The sequence below is a fragment of the Carassius auratus genome, unplaced genomic scaffold, assembly GCF_003368295.1.
Source record: "Carassius auratus strain Wakin unplaced genomic scaffold, ASM336829v1 scaf_tig00032592, whole genome shotgun sequence".
NCBI lineage: Eukaryota > Metazoa > Chordata > Actinopteri > Cypriniformes > Cyprinidae > Carassius > Carassius auratus.
The window spans coordinates 72,898-98,117 of NW_020526011.1; the positions used below are offsets into that span (position 1 = coordinate 72,898).

The window sequence follows — 25,220 nt, forward strand, 5'->3', positions numbered from 1 at the left end:
TTTTTCCCCTTTTTTTTCTCTGTTTTTTCTTTTCTGGATAGTATGATAAAGGATTAGGTGAACTGTTGTGAATCTTTTTGAAAGAGTGTCATATAATAGTTTTATTATTTATGTTATGATTCCCCCTTTGAGGTCCAGGTTATAATGTTACCAAGTTTTTGTGCAAAAAAAAAACAAAACAAAAAAACAACAACAACGTAGAACCAGGGGCGGATCTAGAAAAATATTGATGGGGTGGCAGAAAGGGGGCAAGAATTTTTGAGGGGTGGCAACAAATGGCAGATGTATATATACTGAATTTAGTCACAGTTATCACAGTTTGATGATAAATATATGTGCACACTACAAAAGGGCACAGGCTATCATTTACAAACTTAATCTCATGCACTCAATGTCTTGATACAGAGTCTCAAGTGTTTTTTAATTAACTATTATTATTATTATTAGCTAATAGGCCAACTTGAAGTAGGCCTGTAGCATGCTCTACTGGGCAATAGTACTATATTTCAGTTTGAATTTCTTCAAGTTATACCGAAATTTTATTTTGACAGGTTAATTTAATTTTTTTTATTACATTTATATCTGACTATATGTCAGAGTTAGGAGCGGGTTCGCGAATCATTTGAGTCAGTTCGGGAGTTCGAAGCTGGATCGCGAATCATTTGAGTCAGTTTGGGCATCGCAAATCATTTGAATCAGTTCGGGAGTTCGGAGCGGCTTCGCGGATCATTTGAATCAATTCGGGAGTTCAAAGCGGGTTCGCGAATCATTTAAATCAGCTCGGGAGTTCGGAGCGGGATCACGAATCACGCAAGATTCGCGCTCGTAAATTTTCAAATTGGCATAACCTTTAATTCGTTGCTGCCAGCAGGGGTGGCAAGGCTTTCTTTTAGGGTGGCATTTGCCACCTATGCCACCCCGGTAGATCCGCCCCTGCGTAGAACTTAAACTTTAAGACAATTTTCCACTTGACTCTTAAAGAGGTCATATTTCATTAATTCCTTCAGTCGTTTAAATGTTAGTTTTTCTATTATAATTATTATTGTTGTTGTTGTTGTTATTTTTATTATTATTGTTACCATAATACAACAATAATAATAATTATTATTCATAAACATTTGAAAAACTAATGAAAAACTAATGACAGAATACAGTTTTTATGTTAATAATAATTGTAACAGTAATATATATCCAGTAAAGAGTTTCTGTATGTCTCATAGGTGTTGAATGTGAGTGGTCATGTTGAGATGATTCATGTGCTAGATGTCAGAAAGTTTTGGGAAGTTCATGTGAATCATTTCCATAGATAAGTTTCTGAACATACACTTTTTTTTTCTTTCCACCGTGGAGGATGTTTGAAGTAATGAAAGTGTAACAGAATGTTTTCATGCTACATTGAACTCTTTCACCTCAAAAGATCAATGAAAATTTGATGCCTCATATTTTGACCCCTTTAAGGATTGAAACTCCTGGCCGTTCTTGTCCTCAACTGCTCCTCTCCTCCTGGTTTCACCTCTTTCTCTGTGCACTTGTGTGTCCTTGGAAGTGATAGCTGAGTGTTTGTCTCTCTGTACTCCCTCCCCGGCCTAATGAGGATCAGTGTTGTTTTAAACATGAAATCGGAGTCTCGGGCTGAGAGCAATCAATACACAGCCATTACTTCTCTCTGGTGAAGCAGTCCATCTCACTGTGTGATCTCTTCTCACACACCCGTCTCTTGTCTCAGCACATTTTCAGGTATCGGATATTGGCTTTGAGCGAGTTATGAATTGTTGGCTCCCAAGGGCATCTCCGTGCGCCACTCTGCCAATTACACCTCTGAATAATTGCCCCCATGGAGGCGGCTGACATGCCTCAGCTGGAGTCTGATACATACAGTATATATACACCAGAGGATGACCAGACCTGACCAGAACTCTGACTGGACCGGAAATTAGGCGCAGTCAGGTCTGACTGGAAAGACGTCATTGCAATCCAAGTTGAAGAGTGCACTTTTCTATTTAATTCAATTCAATTTTATTTAAGTTTATTTGTATAGCGCTTTTTACAATACAAATCGTTACAAAGCAACTTTACAGGAAATTACGTTTCTACAATATTTAGTAGTAGCTTATAAGTGGTGACTGTCAGTTTGTGCACGTATGACAGGATTTTCCAGAAAAATTAATACAAGACGTAGTCAGCTAGACGATGAACATTTTTTACAGCAATTATTATATGATGCAGTCACACCTGTAGCAATATTTGTTAGTTCTGTTTTTGATTCAGGGTTAGCATCATCTGAGGTCCTCTGAGGGTCAGCATCATCTCTTCTCAGGTGTTCTGGATCCAGACTGGAGCTTGTGTTAATCCTAGTTATGTGGCAAAACATAGAAACAAATAGAGACATCATTAGCATAGCTGCTGTTCCAACAAAGTAAAATTAATTAGTTTAACCCAAGCTAAAGAATAAGAATGCACATTTGATCAGATGCAACTACACTCACAATTTAAGAGATACATTATGCGAATGCTTGGCGAAAGAGATGCGTTTTTAATCTAGATTTAAACAGAGAGTGTGTGTCTGAACCCTGAACATTACCTGGAAGGCTATTCCAGAGTTTGTGGGGCCAAATGTGAAAAAGCTCTACCTCCTTTAGTGGACTTTGCTATCCTAGGAACTAACAAAAGTCCAGCATTTTGTGACCTTAGGTTGAGTGATGGGTTGTAGCGTGGTAGAAGGCTAGTTAGGTATGCAGGAGCTAAACAATTTAGGGCCTTATAGGTAAGTAATGATAATTTGTAACTGATACAGAACTTAATATGTAGCCAGTGCAGAGACTGTAAAATTGGGGTAATATGATCGTATTTTCTTGACCTGTTAAGGACTCTAGCTGCTGCATTTTGGACTACATGTATACCTGTAGCTTGTTTATTGACGAAGCAGGACAACCACCTAGAAGTGCATTACAATAGTCCAGTCTAGAGGTCATGAATGCATGAACTAGCTTTTCTGCATCAGACACAGATAACATGTTTCGTAGCTTGGTTTCTAAGATGGAAGAATGCAGTTTTTGTAACACTGGGAAATATGATTTTTAAAAGACAAGTTGCTGTCTAATATAACACCCAGATTTTTGACTTGTAAGGTAGTTACAGTACATCTGTTTAGTTGTAAATTGTAATCTACAAGATTCTGTGTACGTTTTTTTGGTCTAATAATTAATATCTCTGTCTTATCTGAATTTAATAGGCGAAAATTATTGATCATCCAATCTTTTACATTTTTAACACACTCTGTTAGCTTAGATAATTTAGAAGTTGAATCTGGTCTCGTTGAGATATATAGCTGAGTATCATCAGCATAACAGTGGAAGCTAATTCCGTATTTTCTAATAATATTACCAAGGGGCAACATGTATATTGAAAATAGAAGGGGACCTAGGACGGATCCTTGTGGCACTCCATATTTTACTGGTGATAAATGAGATGCCTCCCCATTTAAATAAACAAAATGGTAGTGATCGGTCAGCAAGGATCTAAACCATCTTAGAGCCTGCCTTTGAATACCTGTAGTGTTTTGTAAGCAATCTATGAGTATGTCATGATCTATGGTGTTGAACGCAGCACTAAGATCAAGTAAGACTAGAAATGAGATGCAGCCTTGATCTGATGCAAGGAGCAGGTCATTTGTAATTTTAACAAGTGCAGTTTCTGTGCTATGGTGGGGCCTAAAACCTGACTGAAATTCTTCATACAGATACTTTTTTTGCAGGAAGGAGCTCAATTGAGCAGACACAACTTTTTCTAAAAATTTTAGGCATAAATGGAAGATTTGAAATAGGCCTATAATTTGCCGGTTCACTAGGATCTAGTTTTGGTTTCTTAATAAGAGGCTTAATAAACGCCAGCTTGAATAGTTTTGGGATGTGACCTAAAGATAATGATGAGTTAATGATATTGAGAAGAGGTTCTTCGGCTACAGGTAACAACTTTTTCAGTAATGTAGTGGATACAGGATCTAATATACATGTTGTTGGTTTAGATAAGTTTATTTAGCTCTTCCTGTCCTATAGTTGCAAAGCACTTCAGTTTATCTTTGGGTGTGATGGATGAAACTGAAGACACTGTAGAATCTACATTCACTATTGTATTTCTAATGTTATTTATTTAATCAGTGAAGAAATTCGTAAAGTCATTACTATTAAACGTTGGAGGAATATTTGAATCAGGTGGCGTCTGGTTATTTGGTAATTTAGCCACTGTGCTAAATAAAAACCTTGGATTGTTTTGGTTATTTTCTATGAGTTTGTGTATATGCTCTGCCCTAGCAGATTTTAGAGCCTGTCTATAGCTGGACTTCCAAGTTAGTTTTTCTCCATTTGCGTTCAAGACTAAGAGTTTGTTTCTTGAGAGAGTGAGTATTACTGTTATACCATGGCACAGTACGTTTTTCTCTAACCTTTTTCAATTTAATGGGGGCAACAGCTTCTAATGTATTATAGAAAATAGTGCCCATGTTACCATTCATTTCGTCTATAGTTCATGTGTATTTTTGGGTACAAATAGCAGTTGAGATAGATCGGCAGGTTATTTGCGAATCTATCTTTGGTGACTGGAACAATAGCTCTGCCCAGACGGTAACGCTGAGACATATAGTTAATATCAGTGATACGCAGCATGCACGATACAAGGAAATGGTCTGTAACATCATCACACTGAGGTACGATATCTATATCAGTAAGATCGATTCCATGCGATATAATTAAATCTAGTGTATGATTAAAATGATGAGTGAGAAGAGTTTATTAGGTCAGTAAACGCAAGTCCAAATGCATCATTTGAATTATCAACGTGAATATTAAAATCTCCCATTATTAGCGCCTTATCAACTGTAACCTTTTTTTTGTAACACTTTTGTTTCAAATCAGTTACTCAGCCATACTATTTAGAACCAATTGATTACAGCCTTATTTTAGTAAGCTGCTACTTTCAATTGATGTGATCTTACATATTTGAAGTTTTCAGTGTTTATTCTTTATTCTAGCTTTAAGCAGCAGAGTTAACCAAACTTTTGTGCTGCTGCTGAGAAGTCTCAGTTCACGTTTCTGAAAGTGTGAACATCTGGCAGACTCTGTAAATGCTTCTCTATTAGATCAGTCCAGCATTAGTGGCTCTTGCTCTCTAGGGTTTGTGATTTAGGCTGCTGTCACTTGCCAAAACAGTGTTTTTACCCCTTTTTTTCTATATTTGTTAAGGTTCTGGGATAGTTGTTTTGTCGCGCTACAACTCAAAAGTTTGGCATCTGTAAGACTTTTTGAAATAAATTGAAACCTGTAATATTTGTGGAACCTGTCATACTTTTTTTTTTCTTGAAATATTGTAAACTCTGAAAAAGTAGTGTGATGGTGGCAAAAATAAAATTTTGAAAAAGCATTTGGATTTTTTTAAATGATATTTCAAAGGAATATTGTATTTTTAACCTATTCTGCTGTAGTACCTCCCGTTTTTTGTTTTTTTTTAAGAGTCAAACATAAGTTTTATAATTTTGTTTTTTACATTTTTTGCTCTCTGATGTCCACTTACACATTTTTTTTTGCAAAAAAATAAAATAAATAATAATAATTGCATACAAAATAAAAGTTTTTGTCTGCATAATATGTGTGTATTCTGTGTATATTTATTATGTATATATAAATACACAATATAGATACATGATGGGTAAAAATTGATAGCCTGAATGCACTGTAAGTCGCTTTGGATAAAAGCGTCTGCTAAATGCATAATTTTTTTATTTATTTAAATACACAATCATACAGTATATATTTGGAAAATATTTATGTGCATTTATATGTCTATATTTATATTCATCTAATTTATATTATAAATAAATATATTTAATATATAAACAACATATTTTTCTGAAATATATACATGCATTTGTGTGTATTTATATATACATAATAAATATATACAGCACACACACATATATTATTGTAATACTAAATAAAATACTAATTGAAATACTAAATAAAATTGTAATAATCATTTGGATATTGTATTTTTAACCTATTCTGCTGTAGTGCCTCCCTAATGAAAATTATGAGAACAGATGTCTTTTCTTTGCAAGTTACAAAGAGAAAGTTCTTAATTACAAAAGTATAAATTAGAAAAATAAAGTTCTTATATATAAGAAATTGTTTCAATTAAAATCTTAATTACAAAATCAATTGTCTTCTGTTCCTCTATTTATATAATCTGCAGAAATACTTCTGAAGAACACATTCATTGTCAAGATTCATTGTTCCCCGAAAAGCGTGCTCTCTGTTTTACATCTCAATCTCATATATACATTTATAAAGTAAATATGAAATGTTGTGTCAAGATTGATCTTAGAGACTCCAAACACATAAGGTCTGAATAAGTGAAAGTTTTACTTTTGAAAACAATGATAGAAAGCAAGAATTGAAGTAAGGTGCTATTTAAATTGGTCTGTAATTTTTACATGGCTTCAGAAAAATAAATAAGCAAATGTATTAATTTATATATATATATATATATATATATATATATATATATATATATATATATATATATATATATATATATATATATATATATATATATATATATATAGCCTGCATTTATTTGATCAAAAATACAGAAAAAACAGTAATATTGTGAAATATTATTACAACTCAAAATAATAGTTTTCTATTTGAATATACTTAAAAAGAATAATTTATTCCTGTGATGCAAAGCTGAATTTCATTTTAAAAACATGGCTTCTTCTTCTTTTTTTTTTTTTGTCCACTTTTCATTCATCGAAGTATCGAAGTAACAAGTATCACATGTTTTGAAAAAATATTAAGCAGCAGAACTGTTTCCAACTTTGATAATGAATCATCATATTAGAATGATTTCTAAAGGATCATGTGATAATGATCCTAAAAATTCAGCTTTGCATCACAGAAATAAATGATAATTTAAAGTATAATAAATTTAAAAACAATTCTTTTAAATTGTAATAATATATCACAATATTACATTTTTTTCTGTATTTTTGATCAAATGCAGGCTTGATGAGCAGAAGAAACTTCTTTCAAAAACATTATAAATAGTAATGTTTCCAAACTTTTGGTCTGTACTGTATGATAATTATATGCTGCTGTTTTGTCTTTTATTGTACTAACAGTAATCCACCATCCATTTTTTCATTACTCAAAAGTTTCATTTTCTGTCCCACAGAAGAAAGAAAATCATGCAGGATGAGTGATGTCAGAAATTTAATTTCTGCGTGAACTTTCCATTTAAATGTTAAATATGTATAAACAAGAATAAACCCAGGGATTTGTGGCGATGCAAACTGTAAGCAGAGCATCCCGTTAATTAACGTTTCGTTGAGAAAATTTTTCAATCTGAAGTAAGAGAAGTGTACTCTTTGTGGCCCACACAAGAGGAGTCTGGGAAAGCTGACATCCTCCCACACACTGACACATGCTTGCTGACAGCATTCCCCTGGCTCACACATTCATTTGGCCAGAGTATTTCTCTGTCTTCCACTCTAGTCCAGAGAGCACTCATCCTGCTTTCATGTGCCATGCGCTAGCCCTGGGCAGGAGAGGACACACCTGGGGCGTGCAGCGGGCATGTCAGCCCGTCCGGCTCTGCCAGCCTCTCACACACATTTACTGTGATGAACTAAACTATGATGTTCTCTTCACGATCCTTGCCAAGGCTGCTGGCTGTCTCCCAAACACGGGAGCAAGACGGAAAAAGGGAGAGAGAGGAGGATATAGACAGACTGGCGGTTTCTTCTACAGTACATCCTGGAACTGATTTTTAATTTCAGCATATTTTCTGCTTCTAGATTTGTCTGTACATTAAACTGATGTTTAATTTCTCTCTGTCCCAGGCAGGGCTTCCCAGTGGATTTGAGAATGGCGTTAATTCTCTGGATTCGGATGTACTATCTCTCACTTTAAAAAGTGAAAATGTAGTTTTTTGCTAAATTTTTAAAAACTGACTCACCTTCTCTGGAAAACTGCACCCTCCAAAAACAGGTCAGCAAGCTCCGACATGAAAAACGATTGATGGCCAGAGAGTGTTTCTGATAGGATAAAAATGCCATTAATGTCATTATATTTGAGATCTAAGAAAAACAGTTTTCTCTACTTTCACTGAGATTTGTGTGGTGTCTCAGCACACTTATTTTAGAAATATGCATCAGGTAATATGACGTTTTCTGTAACAATGAAGTTTTTCACTAAACTGTCTTTTTTTCCTAAGTGGCACGCCCCCTTTGCAAAGCCCCGCCCCCAAGGACAATTCAGCTATTCAGGTAGAGACATTTTATTTGTGAAATTTTCAAAACTTTTCAAGAGCGTGTTTCTATCTATGCTCTAAACCTTAAAATTACTTTATTTAGTCAGGTTTTTTAATTCATAAGTAATATTTGTAATGACCATAAGAAAACCACTTAATTTAGCTTGAATTAGCTCAAATTTATTCCAAAGTTAGCGTGTTTGATTATGTGTTTATGTTGCAATTCTGAATGTGTCATACATTTACGAAAAGGTATATTTATTATGGCCCTGTTTGCTGTATTGCCTTTTATGATTAAATAAATAACGTAAGTTAAAAAATAAAATGTCTATACATTTTGAGAAAAAAATTCCATAGTAAGGAAAGGTATTTATTAGGCAAAATATATTTAGAAATATTTGATTTATTATTATTTTTTTATTATTATTTTTTTGCTTTTTGAATCTGAGGTGAAATGTAACCTAGACATGTTTTAGTGACATTCACCTCGAAACAAAACCACAAGACAACTCTGACACCACTCACCCTACACGATGTCTTGATATAATATACTGACGTATTATTACAGATCCTTTCGATTCTTGAACTAACGAACGATTTTTTTCCCGTCATGAATAAGGGCAGGAGTGATGGCGAGCGCTCTCTGGAATTATAATTAGCTCAAACACGCCACCTATCGGCCAAGAGCAGCAGCGCACTTCAGTTCAAAAAGTATCCGCACCATCAGTGACGACAGACACCGATAAACTGATGGAAAGGGAGATGGAGTAGAAAGCGGGAGGAGGAGAGAGGGGGAATAAAGAGGAGGGGTGGCTGAGACATTGTGATTTATTTTCTTCTTCTTCTTTAATTGGTCCTCCGGGAACCGGGGCGAGTCCTTCGTTCGCAGCTGCGCAGCTGGAGATTCCACCAAAACACTATTGGAAAAAGCCCAGAGTTTATACAGTTTAGACCCCGGTCACTTCTTATAAACCACATCAGCAGACCTGGACACGCTTTACGCAGAGACACTCCAGATCTCAGACGCGCATCACCCAGTGAGATCTGTGCGCGCATCTCCACACTGACGCGCAACCTCTCCATCCGCCTCACTCTTGAGAGAGCCACCGACGAGCACGCATCTGACAGGAGAGCATCACAGGACAAGAGTTTCAGTCGGAGATCACATCGCTTTCCTCGATTTCGCTCTTGGATGTGTGGATGAGCGCCGCCTTCGAGAGTTTCACCTCAGCTGAAGTTGCTCGGAAGAATGTGTTGGAATTTAGTCTTCATCTTCTGGACGCAGAGACACCGGCGCGCTCCCGCCGAGCACGCAACAAACTAAACACCTGGAACTCTAGCGTTCTGCTGAAAGTCGTGCTTTTCTAAGGGAATTATTTCGAAAGGCAGCGCTCTACAGACTGAGAAAGGTAGGCGCTACTTGTTTTTTTTTTCTTTAGAGAGGTTTTGAAATGTAAACGCTCGACGTCCACACCCAAATACTGGGGTGTTTTGTGAGGTATCCTAAAAACGCATCATCTCATTGACCACGGGTTTAGTCCCAAATAGCCAGACTGCATAAACAACATAACTGAAATTCATTTTTAACATTAAAATCAGGTAGAAATTGATACACATTCTCACTTTTAATAGTGCGTACCAGACACGAGAGAACTTTTCTTACTAACGAGTGTGTGACTTTTAGCGCTGCTAGATTTTTAATGTATAAACCTGTTCAAATGGATTTCAAATGAGCTGCGACTAAGTGTTCATGAATTTAAACTTCAGACTGTCTGAAATATTATTAACTCTTGAATTCTTATACTAATATGCCTCACTGAACTGGTGCTTCTAGTAACGTTACACTTACCACAGGTTTATTCCTATCGCGACATCTGGGGGTTCAACGTCCGCTTGATTCAGGCTTCAACGTTCAAAAAAGGCAAACAGTGGTTGGGGGTCTTAAAAACATACACGTATATAACTTTTAACAGCATTTTAATGACCATAAAAGTAAGACTTAGAAGTGAGTAGAACAATAGATATCCTCGAAGTCGCGGTCGCCTGAGGCAGTTACTATAGCAACAGTACGCTGCGCGAGGACTTTTCGTCAGGATAAATATTTTTAAGCGGCAAATATATCACAGAAAACGTCTGTGTTTTGTTTAAATTGTCTTTAAGATGTTTTACTGCACATTTAAGTTGTGTAGCGTAGTATAGCGCTATGTATTCAAAGTATAGCCTACTTGCTAATAGAATTGAAGTGTTTTTAATGACTGTTTCTGAAGAATTTCTTTAGAGATTTCTGTGTTGTTGAAATTTATTAATCATTTTGTAAAATATTAGCGTTTTGTAGGCCTATGTGAAATGTAAAGTGCTAAATAATGTCATTATTTGTTTATTGTCAATGCCTATTAGTTACTAAATGCTCTTTTCGATGTTTAGATCAAACAAATACAGTCCGAACCAGTCATAAAGTTGATTGAACAACCTTCTAACATAATTTCTCAGACCTCATTTGGAAAAACAGTTTAAGATGACCATTCGCTGAAGCTAATGTTACCATTTTACAAAAACAACAACAACAACAACAACCAAACCAACAAAAAACAGTTTGACCACCCTAAACTGATATTACCTGCTGGTAGCAGGTTTTGAATCTGGTCCAAGATGGTTGGAAATCTAGAAACCAAAATAGAGATTTATTTATTTTTTTTTCACAGCAAAAAGTTGTCTTTCTTGCCCTGACCAGCATGATACTGAATTCCGGTCAGGTTTAATAAATCATGTATTCGATTGTCCTTAACCGCCCACCAATTTCAGAAATAACCCATGATTGCCGCATTCAATCCCATCAAACAATAGCACAGTTCCTGTAATCTGCAGATAATCCAAGGTTTGGCAAATGAATTGTCTGTTCTTAACCTCCGTGCATGCATGCACTGGAACAATGCAAGGATAAAAATACTTCAACCGGTGAATAATGTTTTGTTAGGCCACTTTAATGATGAGGATGATGATGGAATGATTCTGGCTGCAGGAGCACTCATTTTAATGCTTGAGCTCTTGCGGTGCTGTGGTGTCCTGTGCAGTGATTTGGGCTATCCTTGTTTTTCCCTGCAGGTAATGAGGGATCGCACCTGAAGATGGAGCTTTTCTGGATTATATTCTTTTCTGTATTCCTTCGCTACGTGCAAACGCAAGGAGTTTACGGTAAGGAGAAAATATGTGTCTTTTTAGGGGTTGGGGGGGTTAGTCTCACCTGAGTTGTGCTACAGTGGTCACAGGGCATCCTGTTACAGGATATTGGTATTTCCTGCATGACAAGACCGTGCCACACTCGTTTCCAGCACATTCAACATCCCAACATAGTTTTTCTCTCTCATGAGAGATGCTATGCCTATTGGAATTTCAGATATGACAAATGTAACTAGTAGTAGGTCATCGCAAGCAGGTATGACAGTTTTGCAGAGTGATATCAGTCTATTAACACAAACTCAATGACTCTGTTCAATTAGACCATTTTTTAAGTAGGATAAATACTTAAAAATCTTTAGGAGCGTTCATCAAAGAGTCTTATTACATCACATGATTATGATAATTGTAGACTGTAGCGTGATTCACGTTTTTTCTCCATTTGTTTCGCTGCAAGGTCGCGTTCGCGTAAATGTGCAGTAATTTCTGTCTGGGAAGACACTCATTCACCTCGGTGCTTGCCAAAAATGATTTCTTCTTTGCATAATTAATCTTTTTATATTGGTGTACCGTCTGCATTTACTGCACTTACTGTCAGTTTGTAAAAGGACTTTAAAAAGCTCAATTAAATGTGCGGTGAAGAGAGAAACACTTGTCTCAGTTTGTCAAATTGAGAGAACATTTAGAGCCTCTGGAACATTATGCCATGTTAAAAAAAAAAGGTTATTTGGTTTGGTATTTTTTTTTTAAGATGTTAAAATCTCGAATACCAAATGAACGGTGAACTCTAATTATTCACTCTCTGTAGGATCTTCGTCCATTTTATGTGTAGTAAATTCGTGATGGCACAAATAAGACATTGCATTTTTGTGGTATTCAGTAATATCTGCATTGCATTACACTAATGTATCCATCTTTGTGTAAAAGCAGCAGTGTTTAAGTTCCATTTAAGAAATAAAGAATGCAAATGTGATATTTGCCTTTGGTTGTTTAGATTGCATTCTGCTAGTCCAGCACGAGTGGTCTTTTAGTAAACTGCAGGATGAGTTTAAACTATATGCTTGTATTTCACCCAGAATATTAATTTACTTTAGTAAAGAGCCAGTAAGATGAAAATTCTAAGCTTCCTATCACTGTTTATAAGTCATGTACAATAGGTTTAAATCCATCCAAGGTTAAAAAACATTGTCATTTTGTCAAAATATCATTTTAAAATTACCTCAATTCTCAGAGATCCCCAAACGGTTCGCGCAAAGGTGTTCAAAAGTTTCTGTTTCCTTTCGGTAGCATACTGTGTTCTGATTGGTCAACTAACATGGTCAGTTTTGATTGGTTGTTCCGCACACAACTTCATGGTAAAAAATGCGTTAGCATCTTTTTGGGGTGAATTATGTCTTATTCCTCTCATCGCGAAGCAAACAGTAAAATAAAAAACTTGAACAGTCTCGCTGCTTTTTCTTCTGTGTGGGTGTATTCAAGCCGTGCGCTTCAGCTTGAATCTGAATAGCGCATTCAGCGTGGGGGCGTGGTCACATTAGATATAATGAAGGGAGACGTGAAAAACGGACATCGCGTTGTTTTCATATGGATTACTTTATCACAGAATATCTGTTAGCAGCACTTGTTACACTTCATTTTAATGATGTGTTTTTAAATGAAGATCAGCACAGACAAAGGCTGCAGACATCACACATACTGATAAGACGCTCGGGAGAAAACAAACACATAACTTCATAATCATACTTCGCGTTGTGATTTGGAGATGCTCGTTGTTCTAAATAAAGTTGGTAATGAACCCTCTTTTATGGCCAAACGCTTTGAAAATCCCGCTGTACTCACCGAGATTAGAAAAGCAGTCATCAGTGAAATGTTGTGAACACAACAAAAGGGATTTGTTGTACTGCTCTGGTATTGTGGTAAAAAATAATTTTAGCCATTGGTTCTTCTGATCTTCTTTCTTTGGCAGTGAAAATAAAACAAACTTGCCTTTACAATTAAAAACACACCATCTCCTCGACATGATGCTATAACACCAACCAGAGCGTCTGTGTGTGTGTGTACCGTGTGTACCCAAGATGGTAGGCGGAGATTATTATGCAAAGTGTTCCTAGTGACGTACATAGAGATGGGCAAAAGATTTGAAATCTATAACGACTCGTTTCAGCGATTCAGAGTCGACTCCTTACTTTAGAAGCCAATAACTTTATAAATTGTGTACTTCTTGGTTTAATTACTTTGCACATTGTTTACACTGATAGACAGCTACATCATACACTGTAATACAGGTAATTTTTGATTTCCCATCTGTGTGGCTCTTTAAGTCCTCTATAAGTCCTCTATGTGTAGCTGGATGACATCTTCCTCTCACACTCTCATCTTTTTATCATCATATCTCATCACGCACACGCCATCCGACTTTTAAAATTAATGTCATGCAATGCGTTTCTACCCCAATCACAGTAAGACAATGTTGACTGACCTTTTTAGTCTTTATTACTTTTAGTCATGCGAGTGCGCCAAGTTTAATTTTGTTGTGAAGGCCTCCTTGCTGGGAGCGGAGTAAGAACCTCCTTAATGGTGCGAGAGAGAATGCCAGCTCAGTTAATTAAGGGCGGCAAAGCCCCAGAGTGAGCGAGACTTCACTCGCACTCCTCTTCCCACTTTATGTCTCTGCTATGGGGGCTGTTAACTCTCTGGGATTGTGACTTTAATCCGTGTTCAGATGCTTTACTTTTACTGGATTCATCTCACAAAACATGTCCAAGTCATGTAGGTTGATTATTTTATTTTATTTTATTTTTCAAACTTAAAAAAAAAAAAACGTAATTATTTTTTTAAATAATTACAGAATAAAATATTTTATTATATACTAACATTTGTTTATAATTATTATTAAAGTAAATAAAAGCATTGTGAAATATTATTAAGACATTTTTTTTTCATTGTGACTGACAGTAATTACATAATTAAGCATTTTTACCTATCCAAAAATCTCTGGATGCTTAACTTATTTTTTTATTTGTTTGTTTGTAATCCCTGTTATTCTCTATGGCTATGCTAATTTCTATTTGTATTATTTAACAATAATCAAAAAGTGTCATTTTAATATTTAACATTTTAACGTTTTAACATAAAAATAGTAATATAATTAATGCTAATACAGTAATGTATTGTTATCTTTATAAAAAAAGATACTAAAATGATGCAAAAATCAACTTGAATAATGATCCTTTTTAAGTTATAATATAGTGTTTCTGGTCTTACTGTGCATAAATAATCTGTGTATGTTATTAAAAAAAATATTTTCTCAAACAACTTTCTATTTCAGCCAACTTAAAAATTCCTGCCTCAAATAATTGGGCAGTTTTTTATGATTGTTAAATGCATTTCATGTTGACATTTTCTTTCAGCAAATCATATTTTTTCTTTTAATTTTTGGGATCAAATATGTCCTGAATATTCTGTTGGAAGTTTTCGGCGTCCCCCCTCTCAGAAGATCTGTGTCTCTTGTGTGTTAATGTCCCTACTCTCACTCTTTCTTCTCATTGAATCCAGTATGTTTCTCCATGCAGCTGAATGGTTTCGTTACTATCTCATCAGACTATCTCTCTTGCTTGCTTTTTTCCATGGCCTGTCATGCACTCTCTCCTTCTTCTCTGCTTTGTCACTCTTTTCATCTTCCTCTTCCCATCTGTACTGCGTTTCTCTACAGTTCTCTGCTTCAGTTATTCACTGTGTAGTTTTGATGTGTGTGTATGTGTGTTTGTCACTCTGCTAAAATTCTATTAACCTGTGGGTCAGCATGTTTGGCTTATGGTGACTGCAGTTTTATTTTAGCTTTAGCTGTCCATGCCGTGTATGTGTCAGTGAAGGGGATTCTCCGGGGATCAATGGCGATCTACCCTGAAGCTGAATTTTATGACACTGAAAGCAACTCAGTGTATTTTCACCTGGTTTACGTCTGGATATAGGTCAGAGGTGAATGGTTATGCAAACACAAAGAAGTGTGGGTAAATGTGCGCAGTGTGAGTGGACAGAAGGTGATGTGTGTGTGTCCACAGGCGGACATGACAAAGAGTTTGTGAGAGTGAACAGTTGTCATACTTTGACTAATGCATGAGAATCTGGGCAGGGGGAAGAAGATACCATCAAAGACTATCCAAAAAGACTACAGGCATTTCATAATATTCTGCACTGCCAGAGAAAATAGTAAAACGACAACTTTAGGGGTGTAACTGCTTTTACAGGGGCAGTACTCTCAAAGCTACACTGTTGTGCCTTATCTTCCCCTAAAGGATGCAAATGAGCATCTTAAAGGGTACACATTAGTGCTTAAAGTATGAATATTATTACTTTGAGGCAGTGCTTCTGAAAGTATGGGGTGCATGGATGCTGGGGGGAAATAGCGGCAGCGTTCGAGTGTGTGAATAGTGGTTGGTTGTCTGGCTTCTGTAAAGCAGCACCGAATGCCAATTCCTCCGAATCTTTCTTCTTCAGACCGTTGACTTTGCAACGTCTCTTCAAGCCTGACATAGAATATCCACACCATTGAAAAGCACAGATTCAGCGGATGGCATCAAAGCTGCGATTGTGAAGTAGTTTTTTCTGACAGTGTGGGTTATATCCTGGGTTAATTTTTAATTTAATTTAATTTAATTTAATTTAATTTAATTTAATTTAATTTAATTTAATTTAATTTAATTTAATTTAAAGACATTGATATATGCATTGTGGAATTTATTTGCAATGTTAGTGGTAAATAAGGCACAGTGGTGTACCTTTGATGATACTGTCTGTCCCTGTGACAATCAAAAGTACAATTTAAATTGTATTATTTTTTAAAAATGATTTATTTGATATATTTATTATGATATATTAAAATTATTTTATTTTCTAAATAAAATGTATTATACATTAAAATGGTATTTATTAAATAAAAAAATATATTTTTAAGTAAATTAAGCACGTTATTAAAGGGTTTATTCACTCAAAAATGAAAATTAGGCCATAAGTTACTCACCCTTATGTTTCACCCTGAAGTATATGACTTTCAGACAAATCCAGTCAGAGTTATTTTAAAAATTGTCTTTGATCTTTCAAGCTGTTTGATGCCTGTCAGCGGGTGTCTCAATGCATCAGTCCAAGAGAAGTTTAATAAAAAGCGCATACAACAAAATTGTCTTGCACACTTCCTGGTGTGAATCGATGCGTTTTTGTAAGAAAAATATCCAAATTCAAAACTTACTTGAATCACTTGAATCTAGCTTCTCCTCACAGTTGTAAATGAAGCCGTACAACTGTTTGCGCAGGTGAACTAACCCTTTAAGACCATTAAAGTCAGTTTAAAACTCCTTTATGCCCTGGGATAAGCAATATGTACTAGTTTACATTGCATACTAACACTTCCAAGGACTCAAGTGCTAGGTCTGATCCCAGTGGATTCACATTGGATACTTTTGTCATGTCAAATGCTCTTGAACAGAGCTTTATAACCACGAGTCAAACAAGAAAGAATTTTAAAAGCATTTGCAATTACAAAGGCATGTGAACTTATTAGAGATTAGAACTAGTATTTGAGTTTTTGAAAATGTCAGAAATGTTCAGTCGTAAAAATAATTGTGTAACTTTCGTTTTACTGTAATCTGAATCCAGTCACAACCATATTCAAATGTTAAACAAAGAAGCTTAATTTTTAGTGTGATTAGATTTAATTTTAGACTGTTTTTAGTGGCATTTTCAACATATTCCTTTCATTGCTTTTTCTTTAAGGTCACATGATGAGAGATCTATTCGAAAGTGCAGATGTCTGGTACAGCATAATTCAATATAAAAACAGAATTATCTGTTAGTAACCAAGGCCTCTCTCTCTCTCTCTCTCTCTCTCTCAGACCAGCTCTTGTGTTCAATAATACAACACGACTCCTCTCATTCATCTCTGTTTGAGGTGTGTATGTATTTTTTGTGGTCGAGGGGAAAAAACATCAGTTTCTGGCAGTGAGAAACTGGCAGGCATTTGTTCAGGAAGTGATTTGGTGGAAAGGTCAAGAAGAGAGACAGGAGTATATAGACAGAAGGTGTACTGTGTAAGACTGGTGTAAGTGTAACATTCACCTGCCTGTGGACATCATGTGTGTATATAATGTGTCAACTTTCATTAATTACAGTTTGGTTCAAGGTATCTAGTTTAGAGGAGGAATGCTTCTCCACCTTTTAGCTTTTCCTAGTAGTTAGTGTGTGGACTGGAAGAAAGGGTTTGAGAAGCAGATGGCTGCTGTCTGTCAGTCAGAAACTGCCCTGTAATCCCTGTTTATCAGAATCCTCCAGAAAGAGAAACTGGAGTCTGTCATTCATAGGATTCCTTGCCTTTTCACTTAGTCTGCAATCCATTATCTCCTGCGCCACAACAGCCCGGGACCTTTGACCTACAGTACATGTTCTAATCCCGTAACACACAGTACACTACTGTGCAAAAGTTTTTAGGCTAGTAAGGTTTTTCTTTTTTTTTTAAAGAGAAATGAATACCCTTTTCAGAAAAGATGCATTACATTGATCAAAAGTGAGGGTATAGACATTTATAATGTTAAAAAAAGGTTTTTATTTAACATGGAATTCTAAAAAAATAAATACAAAAATTCACAGTTTAAACAAAAACATTAAGAAGCACATTTTTTCAACATTGATAATAATATTAAATGTTTCTTGAGCATCAAATCAGTATCCCAGAATGATTTCTGAAGATCATGTGACAGAAGTCTGGAGTGAAGATGCATTTTACAGTATATCCAAATAGAAAAAAAATACTCTTTTATTATTATTTAAATAAATGACATTTAAATACTTTACTGTATCTTGTAAAGTATCTTGATTACATTTTGAAGTAGTATATGCTCATATTTCTGGAATGGCTGGTTTTACATTGCCAAGGCAGATTAGATACAAAAACAAAACTGTATTATAAGGTACAATGTTTATGTGGTCAAAAGGTAAAAGTCTTGCAATGAGATCATAGGGTCTCAAAATAAAATCCTGCACGATTAGATTTAATTTTCCGGAAACAAAGTAAAAGCAGCACATCTGACTGTCTCATCTGTTTTATCTAAACTTCTTTCACATGGTTTTACAGACTTGATTAACTTGACCTGAACGGCTCTTCTTTTTTGCCTCAGTTTCCATCCTAAAGTAGTTGTTAATATAAAACCCTGACAGCATGATTCACATTTAATCCACATTTCTCTCTTTGTATATCTTTGTTTATATACGTTTAAATAGATTTGTTTTCACCAGCTAGACTCAGGTAGCTGTTATATACCTGAAGAAAGTGGTGAGCATCGCAGTTCATCTCCAATCTCAGCTCTTCCAGAAGTATGTGACCCGTTGCTCTCGTCTTTACTTGTTTTGTTGCGGTTTTGGAATTTATTTGTTGCTTTTATTTAATTAGTCAGAAAAATATGCTTTTTTGCCCACATATTGATGTGGTTGTGGCATCTACCAGCAGAGGCCTATTCCCAAAGCCCCCTTGCATGTGTTTACAGTCTGCTCATGCTTTTAGTAGCCGGCCCCGACGCGGCCAAAGGAGGTTACGATGAGATCATGATGAGGTAATGACAACCCACAGGACTGACATATGTACAGGGAACGCTTCACACACGGAGGCAGCGTAACTTTTTGGAATTGAGCATGTTGCCTGGTTGGAGGAAGAAAGAGTTGTCGGCCCACAGATTGTCTTTCTCCTGTCTGTGTGTCCCTCAGTCTTTCAGAGCAGCATCATTCATCTATCATCTGTTTGTTCCTGCTGTTGTCTGTCAGTGCTTCTTCCTCAGACGTTTCTTGCCTTCAGCTCACGCGTTCCTCACCTCGATCATTGATTCTTTACCTAAACTTCTCTGTACAGCTCACTCTTTTCTTTCTTGTTCCCTCTCGTTCTTCATGCAGAATAAACAGCACCTCCTCCAAACAGCTCTGCATTATTAATGCTTTAGCACCACTACACAGCAGAACTGGGGCGTGTGTGTGTGTGTGTGTGTGTGTGAGTAGGGGCTGTAGGGGTGTGAGATCACTCAAATGCATGTTTTCTGTTTGACTTATGTTTATTATGTAGGTGATTTTCATGAAAACATAACTTTTTTAGACCCCAAATTAAATAATATTATATTTCTGGGTGCTCGGATGGATCGGCTACAGATCACAATTGGCCGATATTCTCTTTGGGAAAATTGATCGGTGGTCTCTAAAAAGGCTGAAATAATTATAATGCTTTAGGTAAGGTACAATTCATATTTCTTCATTAAATAACTTATAAAGTAATTTGAAAAAGTTTCTGTAAGACATAATTTCACAAACAGCGTGAATGAATCACAGCACGCTCTCTCTTTCTCTCTCAAAATGCAAATGGCTTGAAATCACATCACGTCTGCTCTAAAGTGAGCTACACAGTTGACACACGAATAGTCACTTGCACTATCAAGGCAGTTTCGCATCTTCATTAAAGTTTATAAATTGTATTTTTTTTTATTTTTATAAACAAGGCAATAATTTTAAAGTTCTTAATTAAAGTTCTTTATGAACCGCAAGATTTCTTGTGATAAAGATTTAAATGCAAAAGAAAGGGCAGTAGACCTGACTGTTTCTGTCAATGGTAAGTTTTAATTTAGAATGTTTGTGATAAAGTAAGAAAAGTAGTTTAAATGTTTAGCTTTAGCAACTTTATATATAAATCTAGAAGTAAATGCAAAAGTAAAAAGCATTGAATAATTGATGAAAGATTGTATTACTGCACTGTATGGTGGCCAAGAGGGCTCAAATTAAGAAAACAACTTAATCAGTTTGACAACACGCGTGCTGCAAATGCTCACAACACAATCAAATAAAGTGCTGCAAAATACACTTAAAAAAATTATTTATTTTCTCCCCATATTGTGAGCATTTGCACTGTGTTTCTTTATTTACTTTGGCGCCACTTTATCAGTGGCGCCAAACACACACACACACACACACATACACAAACACACAACAGCTCAGCTACACAGAGATTCGCAGCAGCAGCAGAGATGGCGAGTCAGGAGCAATCCGATGAAAAGTTGGCATTTTCAAGGTGAAGATATAAGCACTAATTCAAATTAAATGTGGTCAAAGGCAAGAACGTGCATGTAATGTGTACATAATGTGTGTCACACGCATCCAAAGCTAGTGGCCAAAAACACTGTTCTTACAAAGATAATACTTGAAGTGCAGGATAAAACTCTTGCTGTCTGTTGACGTGCAATAAATATCGAAAGTTATGTCTGTCCTACTCATTTTAAATGACTTGTGAAAACTGCTTAAAAAAAACAACATTCTTTGACATTTATCAATTTCTTTCTTTTTTTTTTTCTACAATAACGCAAATACTTACTTTCCCTGTTAACGAGTTACTTTTATTATAGAGTAATTTAGTTACTAACTCAATTACTTTTTGGAACAAGTAGTGAGTAACTATAACTAATTACTTTTTTAAAGTAACGTTCCCAACAGTGCTCATCATATTCCATAGCCAGTTATTTTAAAGACTCTTATACACTCTGCTTTCTATCTTTTTGCTTTCAACCAATGTTCAGCAAAAGGAGGTGGTTAACCTTTGGAAAATATGGATTGTCAGCCTCAGGAGGTCAAAGTAAATATGAATAAATGTATTATTTATTTAAATGACTTATTTATTTTATACAAGCAATATTTTCTTACACTACTGGTAAAAAGTAAAATAAAAATGATATATATATATATATATATATATATATATATATATATATATATATATATATATATATATATATATATATTATTTTTTTTAATGTAAGATTTTTTTTATTCTCACTGAGGAAATAATAGATAAAACATTTAGTAAAACAGTAATATTATGAAATGTTGTTATAAAATAACTTTTATATTTGAATATATTTTAAAATGTAATTAATATAAATGTAAAAGGAAGAGTATAGAAAATAGAGTTTATTTACTTAAGCCATGCACAGAATGTGGGACAGTTACGGTACCATATATACAATTTTTGGTCAGTAACATGAGTAAATAATAATTAATATTTAAGGAATATGAAATAATTTGTACATTTTTTTGAATGCAATAATTAATCCTCTAATTTTGCTCCATTGAATTAATTAGAAGTTTTCAGTAGATATGTCATAGTTATGATTCTTTTGTATGATTTGAATTTTGAACAATACCTTCAAGAAGGTTAAGACCTCTGAGATGGGATAAGGGCAAAATAAATAAATAAATAAATGGATGTGATTTTTGGATGGGTAATGAGATTTGTGTCTGTAGTGCTTTATTAAATTCCCACCGAAGCATACTGTATTCATGGATTATGGCGTTTATTCTGTGAGCATAGTGTGTGTTTCCTTACTCATCTCTGACTCAGTCTGACTCTCATTTCTCTCTTACACACTGATGAATACACATGTGATCAGAGCTCAACAAGTGTTTCTTGAGCGGTGAAGCCAAACGCAGGACAGACCACGTCACCGTCGCTCAGTACGCACACACGCCGCTGTCAGGAAAGTAGGATTCGATGCTCTCTATGGTGTGACTCACACGTATCCTCAGGACCAAAAATGAAAAATTAAATCAGCATATGTCTATTTTTGTGAAGATATCCCGAGATATGTAGTCACCATGGTTGTGGGTATCAGGGCAGCGATATGACTGACAGGTCTGCTGAGTCTTGATAGAAAAGGACAGTGTGCATGTTTGTGAGCGTGTTGAGTCATAGTGCAAAGTTAAATTAAAAATGATCCTATATTGGCCCTGTTGACACTTTTTATTTGATCTTTCATCAAAAACTTGGGATCATAAAAAAATAAAATAAAATAAAGATTTCTTATATTTATTCATGTGATGCACAGCTGAATTGTCAGCATCATTCCTTCAGTCTTCAGTGTCACATGTTCCTTCAGAAATCATTCTAATATGCTGATTTGCTGCTCAAGAAACATTTCTTTTATTAATAAAGTTGAAAACAGTTGTGCTGCTTAATGTTTTTGTGGAGACTGTGATACTTTTTCTCCCAGGATTCTGTAATGAATAGACATTTTAAAGGAAACTGTAACATTATAAGTTTCTACACTGTCAATTTTGATCAATATCTTTGCTGAATAAAATACAAATTTCTTATAAATTATATTTAGGGGTGAATAAATGTTAACAGAAGTAAAATTTTTGGATGCACTGTTCCTTTAAATTTACTTGCATCACGTAGTGGATGGAGTATGAATTAGTCAATTTTGTTGTGATGTAAAAAGTACATTGTATTACTCCACTGAATCCTCCTGGAAAATTTGTGGGGTCCCCATGGACCCCTAGAATCATTCCCACTGCTCACCCCATTAGCACTGGCCTTGTGAACACGTACACGTGTGTGTTCGTCCTCAGAGGAGATTGCAGGTGTGCCTAATTTCACTGGGTGAATGATTTCGCTCTTTTCTCCTCTGGTTTGAGCTCTTTGTTCACTTGTGTCTCACTGCAGACGTTTGTCAATGAGGCCTGCTCATTGATTAAGCATTGTTTGCTGTGATTTGTGCTTGATGAACGAGAGAAAATTAATGCCTGTCTGCGTGCCAAGATTTTGGTCTGTGAGTGTGTGAGTGTGTGTGTGTGTGTGTGTGTGAGAGAGACACACTCCTGCACCTGCTTTGGACTCAAGAGATGCAACACGACACACATTCTCTTCTGAGAAACTCTCCATGATGAAGCAGCAGCTCAGCAGTGTAGATCCTGGGAAAGTCTCTGATCATCAACTCTGTTCTGAGACGGAGAGATCTGCACGAGATGAAACCTCATGCTTTTACACTAGAGGAAATGCACACACATGTCTGGCCTGCACTAATCATTTCGGCCACTTTCCACATGCTCTGTTTGTTGGACAGTTAAGATGCGTCTCAGCCTCACAGTCCCTTCGCTGACCGTTTGATGCACACTGCACTTAAACGGCACTTTCATCTGACTGAATTATGAGTAAAGTCGTGTTTAAAAGTTTAGGTATGATACAAAGAGTGCTTTTGAGATAGAACTGGTCACTGGATTTACGTTGTTTGTCAGGAACTTTGAGTTTTGTTTGTAGCACATAGTAGCAAGTATAATAGACAACCATGAGGGTTAACATTTACATATACAGTACACTTTAAAAAATACAAAATCTGAATCAATGGAGCAGGAACTTACACCTAAAGTTCACATTTTAATACATTAAGTATGCCTATTAGTATACATATTAGTTCCTAAATAATACAAACAAAGTTGTACAATTGTTGTTGTCCAACAACACATATTGTTTATGTATTTTTGCTAAACTATTGAAACATTGAGTATTTACAGATTGGCCTTCTTCACTTTTTTTGGTGATAATCACTATTATTCCACAAATGCTGATGGATGAGCTTGACTTGTATTGAATCCCAGGTATTCCTGTAAGTGCATTTTCTTCCAACAAGTTGCAGCTTGCATTACATGCAGTTATTTTACCACACTGAATGAGGGAGATCGAGAGTGCATTGCATTGTGGGATACACTGTGACGTGCAGTGTGCACTGTCTGCTGCACATTTAGCAATTGTCATCAATAATTTTTTGTGGTGCATTCAGAAAATTAGCACAATGCACATAGTAGTTTGAGCATTATGGGGATATGCTATTCTGAACATGCATCCAATAAGAACTTAGAGATGTTAAAAATGTATTGTATACATACTGTAATCTGCAGAATAAGTAAAATTAGTATGCTATTCTAACACACTGAACATAGCATGTCTTTTTAGAGAATGATACTCTTACTCTCCCCTGCTCTCCTTTTCTTTGCACTTGACTCCTGAGTTAGTCTTCTGTCTTGTACTTCCTATTTTTTTTGGAAGTGAGGGAGGAGAATGGAGGTATATTTGGAGTGGTTTGTCTCATATGAGGTCAGTTAGATTGCTGGGCCAACAAAGGAGGCCTTTCCGGTCAAAGAAGTCAAACAAAAGTACAGAAGAACAGAGAGCAGCTGAAGCCTTGCTGTTAGTATGCAATAGGGTTGAGAGGTATATAGGAAATTTGGTCAGTTGGGTGCAGTTACTGTCTGATAATCTTAAAATTGCCAGATTAGTGGGCCGCTATTGCACACGCACACGTCAACCTCTCTGTAAGTGTGAACACAAACATCAACACTACATTCATATCCACACGCACACATTCTGCCAACAATAAATTCCCACTAACTGCTGCCTAAACGAGACAATATGCTTCTCATCTATCTCTCTCATTTCCTCCAGAAGATACCAGTCCATCCATACGCACACAGCATCACTTCTCATAACACTGCCTCTGAACCCTTATGAGACACCCAATTGCATTTAAGCCTAATCTTTAGTTTAACTGAGGCTGTGCTAAAAAGGCTTTAAACCGCAATCTGACTGCAGGGCATCGGCACGTAGGTTTGCACATGAGAGCAGCACTCAAATCCCCTCTTTAGTGAGAATTAGCTGAAAACTCTTGCAAGTTTGTAAGACATACGCTGGATTTTCTGCTCAGTGCATTTTCATTCTTGTAAAGATAGGGAAGACTTTGATGGATTAGCAGTTAGAGCACAAAATAAACCTTGGTCGCCTTTCTGTTAGGAATGTGTGTGATCGGAGTAACAGCTCTAATGTATCTGTATCCTGCGTTAACAGCAGGAATGAGCAAACACTGTTTTTCATATCATTTACAAATGTGTACATT

The 25,220-nt window shown here is 35.8% G+C and overlaps 1 long non-coding RNA gene across 1 annotated transcript in view; it reads left to right on the top strand.

Moving 5' to 3' along the window:
• Positions 1 to 9,080: 9,080 nt before the first annotated feature.
• LOC113080941 (uncharacterized) overlaps positions 9,081 to 25,220 on the top strand; it is a 49,938-nt gene continuing 33,798 nt past the window's right edge. Inside the window, exons 1-2 of the long non-coding RNA XR_003282049.1 lie at positions 9,081 to 9,713; positions 11,407 to 11,496. This is a non-coding gene — a long non-coding RNA (uncharacterized LOC113080941). The remainder of the gene's footprint in view (positions 9,714 to 11,406; positions 11,497 to 25,220) is intronic.